Raw genomic sequence first — 12,488 nt, 5'->3', positions numbered from 1 at the left:
ACCTTCCTCCTCATAGTCTCTCTCTCTCTCTGTGTGTATCCCACTTCTCTCTCTCGCTCTCTGTACCACTTCTCTCTCTCTCTCTCTGTATCCCACTTCTCTCTCGCTCTCTGTACCACTTCTCTCTCTCTCTCTGTACCACTTCTCTCTCTCTCTCTCTCTCTCTGTCCCACTTCTCTCTCTCTGTATCTCCCTCCCTCTCTCTCCATTTCCTTTCATATTTTCTTGCGCAACTTGTTTTTTTTATAGTTGATATTATTTCTTACTCCCCCCTCCCCTCCGCTCCTTCTACTGAAACAGCGAAACCAGGACAGCCCAGCAGAAAAGGGGTTAACACGCACTCTGCTTTCTGATTGGCTGTCAGTCCGGCGGTCTGAGCCACCCAACAGAGAGAGGTAACTAGGCAACTTCAGCGGGAGCCGAACGGAGGGAAGGGGAGAGAGAGAGAAAGAGAGAAAGAGTGAAAGAAGGGGGGCGAGAAGAACGGGAAATACGCGCTGAAATCCTGACAGTTTTTTTGTTCACCGGGGAAGTGGAAGGATGTAGCCCGGGAGTCAATCACTCTGCCTGGGATAGGAAACTGGATTACCGCAGTTTCTGAAACCTTGTTTGTGGATGTTGTCAATAACTGGGAATAACGGGGATGGTTGTTGGATCGTAAACTCGCAGCAGAATGGGGACTAACAGTAGCCTGCCTACTCAATCTCGGACCGGCAGTTAGAAGGTAAACCAGTGATGAAAAGGCATTTGGTCGAGATGAACGCTTTAGTTTTACGCAGTCGAAGTAGGCCTATCGCTACAGAACGTTACGACTAACAATAACTGTTCTCACTTGAGATCCAGGCAGTACATTGAGTTATGGGCTAGTCACGATGGTATATGAAAGGTGTTTGTGGATCGGATGTTTACCGGACAGACAGCCTGTATGCATCAGGGTTTGATGGGTGGGAAAAGAAAGCATACAAGTAGGCTACAGGCTTTTTCAGTGTCTAGCAAGGACTTTGTCGATGTGAGAGTGCGTGCGGCAGAAAGGGAGAGGGAGAGAGCAGTAGGGGTTTGCTGCATTGACATCTTTCTGTGAGCTTGTGTGTCCGAGTGTATGTGTGCTCGCAAACTCCTTGTTTTTCTTAAAATATGACGATTCCCCCCCCCCCCCCCCACGATATTATCAGATATCGCCGAATCGTCTAGAGTTCCATATTAAGACAGTCAGCACTACGCGGTCGGGTTACTGAGTGCTTGTGTTCTACCCGGTGTTCAACCGCTCCACGTTACCCACTGGGCACACACTGGTTGAATCTACTTTGTTTCCACGCCATTTCAATGAAATGACGTTGAACCAATGTAGAATAGAAGTTGAATTGACATATGTGCCTAGTGGGTGGGGAGTCCCCCCCCCCTCTCATTTTCTCTCTGTAACTCTGGCTATTGAATAACCTCTGTGCTGGATTCTGTCATGAGAAGAATGAGTTGAAGTGTAACTGGGGCTGTTCTGATATTGATCAGCTACTGGAGGAGAAATGTAATGAATACTACTCTGTCAGGGGCTAGGGGAGAGAGAGGGTAGGCTAGGGAGAGAGAAAGATAGAGGGAGAGAGGTTTGGATGGAGAGAGAGAGGGTAGGCTAGGGAGAGAGAAAGATAGGGGGAGAGAGAGGGAGAGAGGTTTGGATGGAGAGAGAGAGGGTAGGCTAGGGAGAGAGAAAGATAGGGGGAGAGAGAGGGAGAGAGGTTTGGATGGAGAGAGAGAGGGTAGGCTAGGGAGAGAGAAAGATAGGGGAAGAGAGAGGGAGAGCCTGTGAAAGGGCACCCCAGTCTGTCTGTGCGAGGCTCCGCTGCAGCTGAAAGCCGCATTAATCACAGAGCGGCTACACACACACACACACACACACACACACACTAGAGCTATAGCTGATCCTCAGTCTTGCTCTAGTGCTTCACAGAATCTGGCCACTTACTCTTCACCCATGCAGACGAATAGCTGCATCTGTTCCTGTTCAGTCCACTGTGTGTGTATGTATGTGTGTGTGCGTGTGTGTGTGTGTGTGTGTGTGTGTGTGCGTGCGTGCTTGTGTGTTTGGAAGAATGAGAGGTGTGCAGTGCAGGACCACACGTTGTGTCCACCTCAAAACTCCTAATTTGGTAAAGAGAAATAGAGGGTGATGGGATATGACAGGAGGCAGACCCAACATGTGTCTGTCGCCCCGGGGTTAGGCTGTGTGTGGGTGTGTGAGACGGGAATGTGGTGACTGGTGAGTATGTAATCGGGGAACAGTTCCAGCGGGTCTGTGGCTGTCTTTACCCTGTTGGCAGGTCTGAGGAATGGACCATACGTGGGGAATGTAGACCCTGTTTTGATTGTGGGAAAACATTTGTTCTGGTTTTACACTTTTTCATTGCGCTCTCTTTTTTTCTCTTCCACCCTCTAGCGTTCCATCGTGGACGATTCAGCACCAGCTAGCTATTAGTGAAGTGTTGTTTGTATGTGTGTGTGTGTGTGTGTGTCTGCATGTGTGCGTGTCTGTAGATGTTTCAGTCCTTCCACTTGTCTCCTCACCTCTCAGGTCCCACTTGGATCGGCCACATTGGGATTTGAACCAGCGACCCTCCAACTACTGGTCCGGCTTTCTCCTCTTTGTGTGTGTGTGTGTGTGTGTGTGTGTGTGTGCTTGTGCATGTGAGGCCTCTTTCTACAGCCTTCATTGGCCCAGCAGGCAGCTTCAGGTCACCATAGAAACCCAGAGAGCATTGTCTAGAAAGCCTCAAAGAAAAAACTAATTTGGCTCACTCTCACTTTTTTCTCTCTTTCTCCCCAGCTCTTGCTGTCTCTCTCTCTCTCCCTCCATCTCCCCCCCCCTCTCTGTCTATTTCTCTCCTTGTGATTCATTGTAATGTATTCAGAAGCAGTGTGAGGCCTTCAGGGGACTTGTTTGTCTATAAAGGACATTCTGTCTGTATAGTTCTCCCATAGGGCTGAGTTCTGTACAGTTCTCCCATAGGGCTGAGTTCTGAAAAGAACACACACAGAACTCTGCTTTCTACTTTTACCTCAATCATGGCTTGACTTCAATGGAGAGAAACTGTATCAGTGTTCTAGTGCCTAGTGTAGGAGAATGAGCGAAAGGAAGGAATGGGAAGGAAGGTAGCGAGGAGATGAAAGAAAAGATACGGGCAGGGAATGGAGGGAGGAAGGGAGGAGGTGATGGAGGAGGAAGGGAGGTGATGGAGGAGGAAGGGAGGTGATGGAGGAGGAAGGGAATTGACAGGTTTTTGGCTTGATGTCCTTCCCATTGATCCTGGCTTGTGTGTGTTTTAGTGTTCGTGTTTTAGTGTTCGTGTTTTAGTGTTCGTGTTTTAGTGTGTGTGTGTTTTAGTGTTCGTGTTTTAGTGTGTGTGTGTTTTAGTGTTCGTGTTTTAGTGTTCGTGTTTTAGTGTTCGTGTTTTAGTGTGTGTGTGTTTTAGTGTTCGTGTTTTAGTGTTCGTGTTTTAGTGTTCGTGTTTTAGTGTTCGATGTTTTAGTGTTCGTGTTTTAGTGTTCGTGTTTTAGTGTGTGTGTGTTTTAGTGTTCGTGTTTTAGTGTTCGTGTTTTAGTGTTCGTGTTTTAGTGTTCGATGTTTTAGTGTTCGTGTTTTAGTGTTCGATGTTTTAGTGTTCGTGTTTTAGTGTTCGTGTTTTAGTGTGTGTGTGTTTTAGTGTGTGTGTGTTTTAGTGTTCGTGTTTTAGTGTTCGATGTTTTAGTGTTCGATGTTTTAGTGTTCGATGTTTTAGTGTTCGTGTTTTAGTGTGTGTGTGTTTTAGTGTGTGTGTGTTTTAGTGTTCGTGTTTTAGTGTTCGTGTTTTAGTGTTCGTGTTTTAGTGTTCGTGTTTTAGTGTGTGTGTGTGTTTTAGTGTGTGTGTACGTGTTTTAGTGTGTGTGTGTTTTAGTGTTCGTGTTTTAGTGTGTGTGTACGTGTTTTAGTGTGTGTGTGTTTTAGGGGACTGGTATCAGTGATACAAAAATAATAATAAAAATCTGTTTTATTGTCACATACTCTATACCGGATAGGTGCAGTGAATGTGTTGTTTTACAATTGGAGCTGATTTCCTGGTGTTTTTACAGTCTTATGTCCATCAATAGAAATTCAAATAAAAAACTTGGTGGGCCAAATTCAAAACAATTTGGGCCATGGGCCGCCAGTTGGGGAACCCTGTTGTACAGGATCTGCCAAAGTAGTACATTGCCCCTGGAGCAAATTAGGGTTCAATTCCTTGCTCAAGGGCACATCGACAGATTGTTCACCTTATCAGTTTATCACCTTATCCAGCTTTCACCTCATCTAGCTATAGGCAGGTGAGTATAATACAGGGTTGGAGAGGTAAGGGATGTGCAGGTTATTGCTCCAGCCCTGCTCTATAACACATCTGATCAGCTATTGAGCTGTTCATCGGGACATTGATTAGTCAAATCAAGTGTGCTGTAACAAAGACCTGACCACTCTCCAGAAGGAGGGTTGGTCACCCCTGGGCTAACGTTAGACAAAACCAAAGAGACAGTGTAGTGGTGGCTATCATGACACTACGCGAGACCCAAATGCAGACACAGGAGGCAGGTGGTTGGAGTTTAAGATGCTTAATAAATCCAAAGGGAATAGGCAAGAGAATGGTCGTGGACAGGCAAAAGGTCATAACCAGATCAGAGTCCAGGAGGTACAGAGTGGCAGGCAGGCTCGAGGTCAGGGCAGGCAGAATGGTCAGGCAGGCGGGTACAGAGTCCAGAACAAGCAAGGGTCAAAACCGGGAGGACTAGAAAAAGGCGAAAAGGCAAAGCAGGAAAACGAGAAAAAATGCTGGTAGGCTTGGACATACAAGACGAACTGGCACAGAGAGACAGGAAACACAGGGATAAATACACTGGGGAAAACAAGCGACACCTGGAGGGGGTGGAGACAATAATGAGGACAGGTGAAACAGATCAGGGTGTGACAGTACCCCCCCTAGGGGCGCCACTTGGCGTCCTACCTGTGTGCATACCTTCTTGACCGGGGTTCTCGGCGGTGGAAGTCGGCATTGAGGGCTGGATCCAGGATGTCTCTAGCGGGAACCCAGCACCTCTCCTCCGGGCCGTAACCCTCCCATAACCCTCCCAGTTAACCAGGTACTGGAAACCCCTGCCCCGTGGTCGAACACCCAGGAGACGTCTCACCGTGTACGCCGGATGGCCATCAATGACATGAGGGGGGGGGGGCCTGGGGACTGAAGACAAAGAACTGTGAGACACGGGTTTAATTCTACACACATGGAACGTAGGGTGAATACGGAAGGTATGGGTTAACAAGAGACAGGCAGCAGTGGAACTAAGGACTCTAGAGATGGGAAAAGGACCAATGAAATGGGGGGACAATTTGCGGGACTCTACCCGAAGGGGCAGGTCCCGTGTGGACAGCCATACCCTCTGCCAAATGCGGTAGCGGGGAGCTGGGGTCCGGCGACGGTCCACTTGTCGACGATACCTGGAGTTGGTCTTGAGAATAGCCACCCTGGCTCTTCTCCAGGTACGTAGACAGCGGCGGACAAACATCTGGGCCAAGGGTACGCTGACTTCCTGCTTTTGTTCAGGGAAGAGTGGAGGCTGATACTCCATGGAGAACTCGAAAGGGGAGAGTCCGTGGCAGAACTGGGAAGAGTGTTCCGGGCATACTCCACCCAGACCAGTTGACGGCTCCAGGCAGTGGGGTTGGTTGAGACCAATCACTTTAAGGTGGTCTCCAGGTCTTGGTTTGCTCGCTCCGACTGACCGTTAGTTTGGGGATGGAATCCGGATGACAGGCTGGCCGGCGACCCAATAAGAGTGCAGAATGCCTTCCAGAACCGAGACGAAACCCTGTTTGGATACCATGTCTACTGGGAGTCCATGGATCCAGAAGACATGCTGCACCATAAGCTGTGCCGTCTCCTTGGCAGAAGGTAGTTTGGTGGCGAGGGATGAAATGGGCAGCCTTGGAGAACCGGTCGACTACCGTCAGAATCACAGTGTTGCCATCAGACGGAGGGAGCCCAGTGACAAAGTCCAGAGATATGAGACCAGGGATGATGAGGAACCGGTAGTGGCTGCAGGAGGCCAGAAGGAGCTTGCCGTGGAGTCTTGTTTTGAGCACACACAGTGCATGTGGTGATGAAGGCAGAAACGTCAGGGACCATTGTGGGCCACCAGAAAAGTTGCCGAAGGAAGGCTAGTGTACAACGGGACCCTGGATGACAGGTCAGCCTGGAGGAATGAGCCCATTCCAGGACCCGGGACCAGACTGGATTAGGGACAAACAGCCGGTTAGCCGGGTCCCCTTCAGGTCCAGGCTGGGAGCGTTGTGCCTCGTGGACCAGGTTCTCAATACCCCAATCCACAGTGGCAGCAAGGCATGAGGTAGGGAGAATGGTTTTAGAGGTCGAGGGTGTGGCAGAGGAACTGTATAGGCGGGAGAGTGCGTCAGGCTTCACATTCTTTGACCCTGGCGGTAGGAGATGGTGAAGTTAAATCTGGTGAACAGATGGGCCCACCGAGCCTGCCTGGAGTTGAGGCGCTTGGCTGTACGGAGATATTCCAGGTTTTTATGGCCGGTCCAGACCAGGAATGGCTGTTCTGCTCCTTCCAGACAGTGCCTCCACTCTTCCAACGCCATCTTCACCACCAGGTGTTCTCGGTTGCCAACATCGTAGTTCCTTTCACCAGGATTGAGACGACGGGACAGGAAGGCACAGGGATGAAGCTTCTGGTCCTGGGCAGATCGCTGGGACAGGATGGCCCCTACTCTAACAGCCGAAGCATCCACTTCCACCACAAATTGACGCGAGGGGTCTGGATGGATGAGGATGGGTGCTGGTGTGAATCGATGCTTCAGGTCCACAAAGGCTTTGTCGACAGCTGGAGACCATTTGAATGGTACCTTGGGAGAGGTGAGTGCCGAGAGGGGGGCCGCCAGGGTGCTGTAGTGCCGAATGAAACGTCGGTAGAGGTTTGCAAAACCAAGAAACCGTTGCAACTGCACCCTGGACGTTGGTTGAGGCCAATCCACCACTGTTTTCACCTTTCCAGGATCCATCTGAACATTTCCCTCAGCAATGACATATCCCAGAAAGGTAATAGTAGAGCGGCGGAACTCACACTTCTCAGCTTTCATGAACAGTTAGTTCTCCAGGAGGCGCTGAAGAAACTGTCTGACATGAAGAACATGTTCTTGTGCAGATCAGGGGGGAAAAAAGGATGTTGTCAAGGTACACGATCACAAACCGGTTTAGCATGTCCCGAAGCACATCATTGAGCAAAGCCTGGAAACAGCAGGGGCATGGGGAGTCCAAATGGCATGACCTGGTACTCATAATGTCCACTGGCTGTGTTGAAGGCTGTCTTCCACTCATCCCCCTCGCGTATCCGAACCAGGTGGTAGGCATTTCGAAGGTCCAACTTGGAGAATATGGTGGCCCCCTGGAGAGGTTCAAACTCAGAGGAGAGGAGAGGTAGGGGGTAACGATTCTTGACAGTAATGTCATTAAGTCCCCTGTAGTCAATGCATGGACGCAGGGTCTTGTCCTTCTTCTCCACAAAGAAAACCCTGCTCCGGCAGGAGATGCAGACGGATGGACGGTCCCATTGGCCAGAAACCCCTCTATGTACTACCAGGAGTCCAGGAGGTACAGAGTGGCAGGCAGGCTTAAGGTCAGGGCAGGCAGAATGGTCAGGCAGGCGGGTACAGAGTCCAGAACAGGCAAGGGTCAAAACCGGGAGGACTAGAAAAAGGTGAAAAGGCAAAGCAGGAAAACGGGGAAAACGCTGGTAGGCTTGGACATACAAGATGAACTGGCACAGAGAGACAGGAAACACAGGGGTAAATACACTGGGGAAAACAAGCGACACCTGGATGGGGTGGAGACAATAACGAGGACAGGTGAAACAGATCAGGGTGTGACAGTGGCAGGGATTTGAGCAGGGGGGTAGAGAGAACAGGGATTAGAGCAGGATATCCAGAGTCCGCTAATCTCACTATATTCTAATCTATAATCAGATTAAACACTCATAATCTGTCTGTTGCACGGGATTACTGTCTGGACCCGCAACAGCAGCACACATCCTCTCCCTCTCCATCCCTCTCTCTCCATCCCTGTCTTTTCATCCCTCGCTCTTTCCATCCCTCTCTCTCCCAGCATCTCTATCCCTCTCCATAACTTCCTCTTCATCCCTCTCTCTCCAAGCATCTCTATCCCTCTCCATAACTTCCTCTATATCATTCTCTCCCAGCCTCTCCATCCCTCTCTCTACCAGCCTCTCTATCCCTCACCATACCTTCCTCTTCATCCCTCTCTCTCCCAGCCTCTCCATCCCTCTCTCCCAGCCTCTCCATCCCTCTCTCTACCAGCCTCTTCATCCCTCTCTCCCCCAGCCTCCATCCCTCTCTCTACCAGCCTCTCTATCCCTCACCATACCTTCCTCTATATCATTGTCTCCCATCCTCTCCATCCCTCTCTCTACCAGCCTCTCTATCCCTCACCATACCTTCCTCTTCATCCCTCTCTCTCCCAGCCTCTCCATCCCTTCCTCTCCACCCCTCTCTCTCCATCTACCTCCATTCCTCAAAATCGCCAAGCCAAATAGACACCACTGGACAATATCACTGGACTTCCTAAACTCTTTAACACACACACACACACTGTGCAGGGACTATTGAGCTGAGCCTCAGCCTACTCTCCTGCAATTTTTTAAATTCATGCTCTTAGCTGCAATTACTCTAAGAGGGTGTGTGTGTGTGTAATGGCTATCAGATTTCATGCACATATAATTTCAATGAATTAAGGATTGTCTAAAACTACACTTTACTAAATAATGTTCTTTGTTGTTCGATTGTCTGTGTGGAATCCAACCGTATTATAGATTGTTTGCTATGCTGAAGTTTGGGTAAGTGTCTGTCAAGGCTGGGCGGTATACCGTATTTTATGGTATTGATGCACGGACTGGTTTGGGTTTTTACTCTACCTGCTATTAAGGTATTTGAATGTTTGGTTTGTTAAATGTGATATACCGTGTGTAACGTCCGTTTTTATTGTTTACACTTCTACTTGAGTCATCACTCACTGCTCTCTCCATGCCACTTTCCTCACAGACCAAGCCCCGCCCCCTGTCACTCAAGAAGCGCATTTGTTGTTGCTTGACCATCAGACACTTGCGTTCAGTCTGCATGGTCAATGCAGCACATGTAACAATGTTGATGACAACCATGTTGTTTCCACTTTGCTTCTTAATATACATCCACACGCGTTCTATAATTACACTATTAGTTTGTGTTTCTTACATATGCAAACAGATAGTTTGTCTTTTCTTAGCAAGTTTCAGCTAAATCGCGTTAGCCGCTAATGCTAGTTAGCTGGCTAGCTAGCTAATAAGTGTGCTGAGTCAGAGCAAACGTAGCTAGCTAATACAGTCTGATACCAGCGCTGGTGTAGGCCTAAATCAACATGTTGTTTGTGCAACAGTATCTTCTAAATCCAAAAGGAATAGGAGAAGCATTAATATGTTGGCTACATGAAGAAACATTTAATGAAGCCAAAGATTATAGTGTCCCCTTGGAAACACTGACTATGGCTTTGGTTCTTACCCTGTCTCCTCCCTGGCGTTTTCATTCGCTGTCATGTCAAACAACACTGATCATTATTATTTATATTCGAACTATAGAATTAGAATAAACATTCTATTTCCATGATTACATCAGTTCACCCAAGTGTTTTGATCTAAATCGCCAGTCCAATTGCAACATGTGGTTAAAAATAAGGCCTTGTTTTTCTACCCATATCATGGAGCCCTCCATGAGTGACAGTGTGGAAATTATCTCAAATGAGTGTAGGAAATGCAGAAATGAATGTAAATGCAGAGAATTAGATTCGGTTGAAATAGAATTGAACAGTGTAAAACAATCGGAATGGAGAAAGACCCATTGAAATCAATTAGACTGTATTTGTTGCCACCCTAGGGTCACCTTAGGAGGGGTCATATTGTATTTGTGAGTGTTTGGAAATTGGATGACTGTATACCCCCGTCCCCCTCTCTCCTCTTTCCCACTTGTCTCTCTATACCCCTCCCCTCTCTCCCCCCTCTCTCTCTCTTTACCCCCCTCCCCCCGAGTAGAGGTTGCCAGACACCCTTCCTCTGAGTTGAGCTGAGTTGAACAGGGACAGGATGCCAAATTGAATCAGAGAAACTGCAATTCAAATTAAATTGTTAATGTACCCTGCTGTCTGATGCAATGTAACTTGTCATTTGAATTGAAAAAGAGAGAGCGGGGTAGAAATAGATTTAATATTCTAATGACTAAAATGTAGGGAGAGAGAGAGCAAGGGAAAGAGAGAATGGAAATAGTAGTAGTTCAAGCATGGATGCCTTCTTTGTAAGGTTCACCGTTTATTCACACCACACACTAACAATCTCTCTTTTTCTCTATCCTCTCTCTCACCCACTCTCTATCCCCCCTCTCTCTCTGCTCTCTCTCTGCCCGTAGGGATGCTTCAGGGAGGCTCTCGTTTGAAGTGGAGATTCACTCCCTCAGTCACACCAGTTGCCATTTTACTTCATTTTACATTTAGCCTACTACACCCCACTTTACAGAGGGAGAGAGAGAGGAGAGAGAGAGGGAGAGAGAGAGAGGAGAGAGCTGGGATACACTGTCCCTGTCTTTTCCCTCCTTTTCCCACCACCTCCCCATCTTCTTCCCCTTCTTTATCCTCCCCCCTCCTCTCCCTCTCATCCTCCCTATCTCTTCCTACTCCTCCTTTTCCTCCTTCTCCTTCTCCTCCCTCTCCCTGAGACCTAGTGTACAGGAGTCACAGCACATTATAACACTTTAATTAACTCTAATTTTCCTACATCCTCATTTAACCCTAAGTACCCCACCTCCTGCCCATGACAGTACCACACACATACTCACACACACACACACACACACACACACACACACACACACACAGAGACACATGCGCACGCGCGCACACACACACACACACACACACACACACACACAGATCCTGCGCTGTGCCCTGGTAGACCCCAAAGGTATTAGAAGCTCTGTATGACATTAAAATGCGTTGGAAGGAAGTGTAAAACAAAGGTACATAAATGACATTTTAATTCCTGTTTTTATTCAGTCTTTGTCCTGCTGTGCAGAGAGGAGAGAGGTGGCTGTTGTTTTGGCATTTTCTCTTTATTCAGGAACACAAAAGATAATGTATTCGTCTGAGGGGAGGGGGAACGGGGGGGCAGGGGGGACTGGAGAGGCTGGTTTTGTTACACGTCCCAGAGGATAGCTTCTGCTGGCAGAGTGGGGGGGGATTGTGGGTGAAAGAATTATTAAAGAAAGAAAGAGAGAGCTGGGCCAAAGGAATGAACATATCCCTAGAGGATTCTCTCTTTCTTTTTCTCCTTCTCTCTCCTTCTCTCTCTTTCTTTCTCTCTCTCTCTCCTCTCTCTCTCTCTGGTTGACAGAATGCCAAGAGTGTGCAAAGCTGTCATCAAGGCAAAGAGTGGCTACCTTGAAGAATCTCAAATATAAAATATATTTTGATTTGTTTAACACTTTTTTGGTTACTACATGATTCCATATGTGTTATTTCATAGTTTTGATGTCTTCATTATTATTCTACAATGTAGAAAATAGTAGAAATAAAGAAAAACCCTTGAATGAGTAGGTGTGTCCAAACTTGTATATATACAGTGCATTTTGTTACGTTACAGCCTTATTCTACAATGGATTGACTTAAAAATGTTCCTCATCAATCTACATACAATACCCTTTAATGACAAAATGAAAACAGGTTTTAGATTTTTTTGGCCAATATAAAAATACAAAAAAATAAAAAGCACAAATAAAAAAATTAAAGCAGAAATACCTTACTGACATAAGTATTTAGACCCTTTGCTTTGAGACTCGAAATTGAGCTCAGGTGCATCCTGTTTCCATTGATCATCCTTGAGATGTTTCTACAACTTGATTGGAGTCCACCTGTGGTAAATTCAATTAATTGGACATGATTTGGAAAGGCACACACCGGTCTATATAAGGTCCCACAGTTGACAGTGCATGTCAGAGCAAAAACCAAGCCATGAGGTCGAAGGAATTGTCCGTAGAGCTCCGAGACAGATTTGAAGGTCCCCATGAACAGAGTGGCCTCCATCATTCTTAAATGGAAGAAGTTTGGAACCACCAAGACTCTCCCTAGAACTGGCCGCCCTGCCAAACTGAGCAATCAGGGGAGAAGGGCCTTGGTCAGGGAGGTGACCAAGAACCCGATGGTCACTCTGATAGAGCTCCAGAGTTCCTCTGTGGAGATGGGAGAACATTCCAGAAGGACAACCATATTTGCAGCACTCCACCAATCAGGCCTTTATGGTAGAGTGGCCAGACGGAAGCCACTCCTCAGTAAAAGGCACATGACCGCCCGCTTGGAGTTTGCCAAAAGCCCCCCTAATGGACTCTCAGA

At 47.6% G+C, this 12,488-nt stretch overlaps 1 protein-coding gene across 1 annotated transcript in view; it reads left to right on the top strand.

Moving 5' to 3' along the window:
• Window positions 1-417: 417 nt before the first annotated feature.
• The window catches only part of LOC115192418 (disabled homolog 1), a gene marked incomplete in the record, with an annotated part of 82,875 nt that continues 70,804 nt past the window's right edge, over window positions 418-12,488 (top strand). The window contains 1 exon segment of the mRNA XM_029750906.1: window positions 418-724.

This window comes from Salmo trutta, chromosome 4, assembly GCF_901001165.1.
Source record: "Salmo trutta chromosome 4, fSalTru1.1, whole genome shotgun sequence".
Taxonomy (NCBI): domain Eukaryota; kingdom Metazoa; phylum Chordata; class Actinopteri; order Salmoniformes; family Salmonidae; genus Salmo; species Salmo trutta.
Note: the sequence above shows the minus strand (reverse complement) of the source record. Positions and strands in the feature narration are given on the sequence as shown.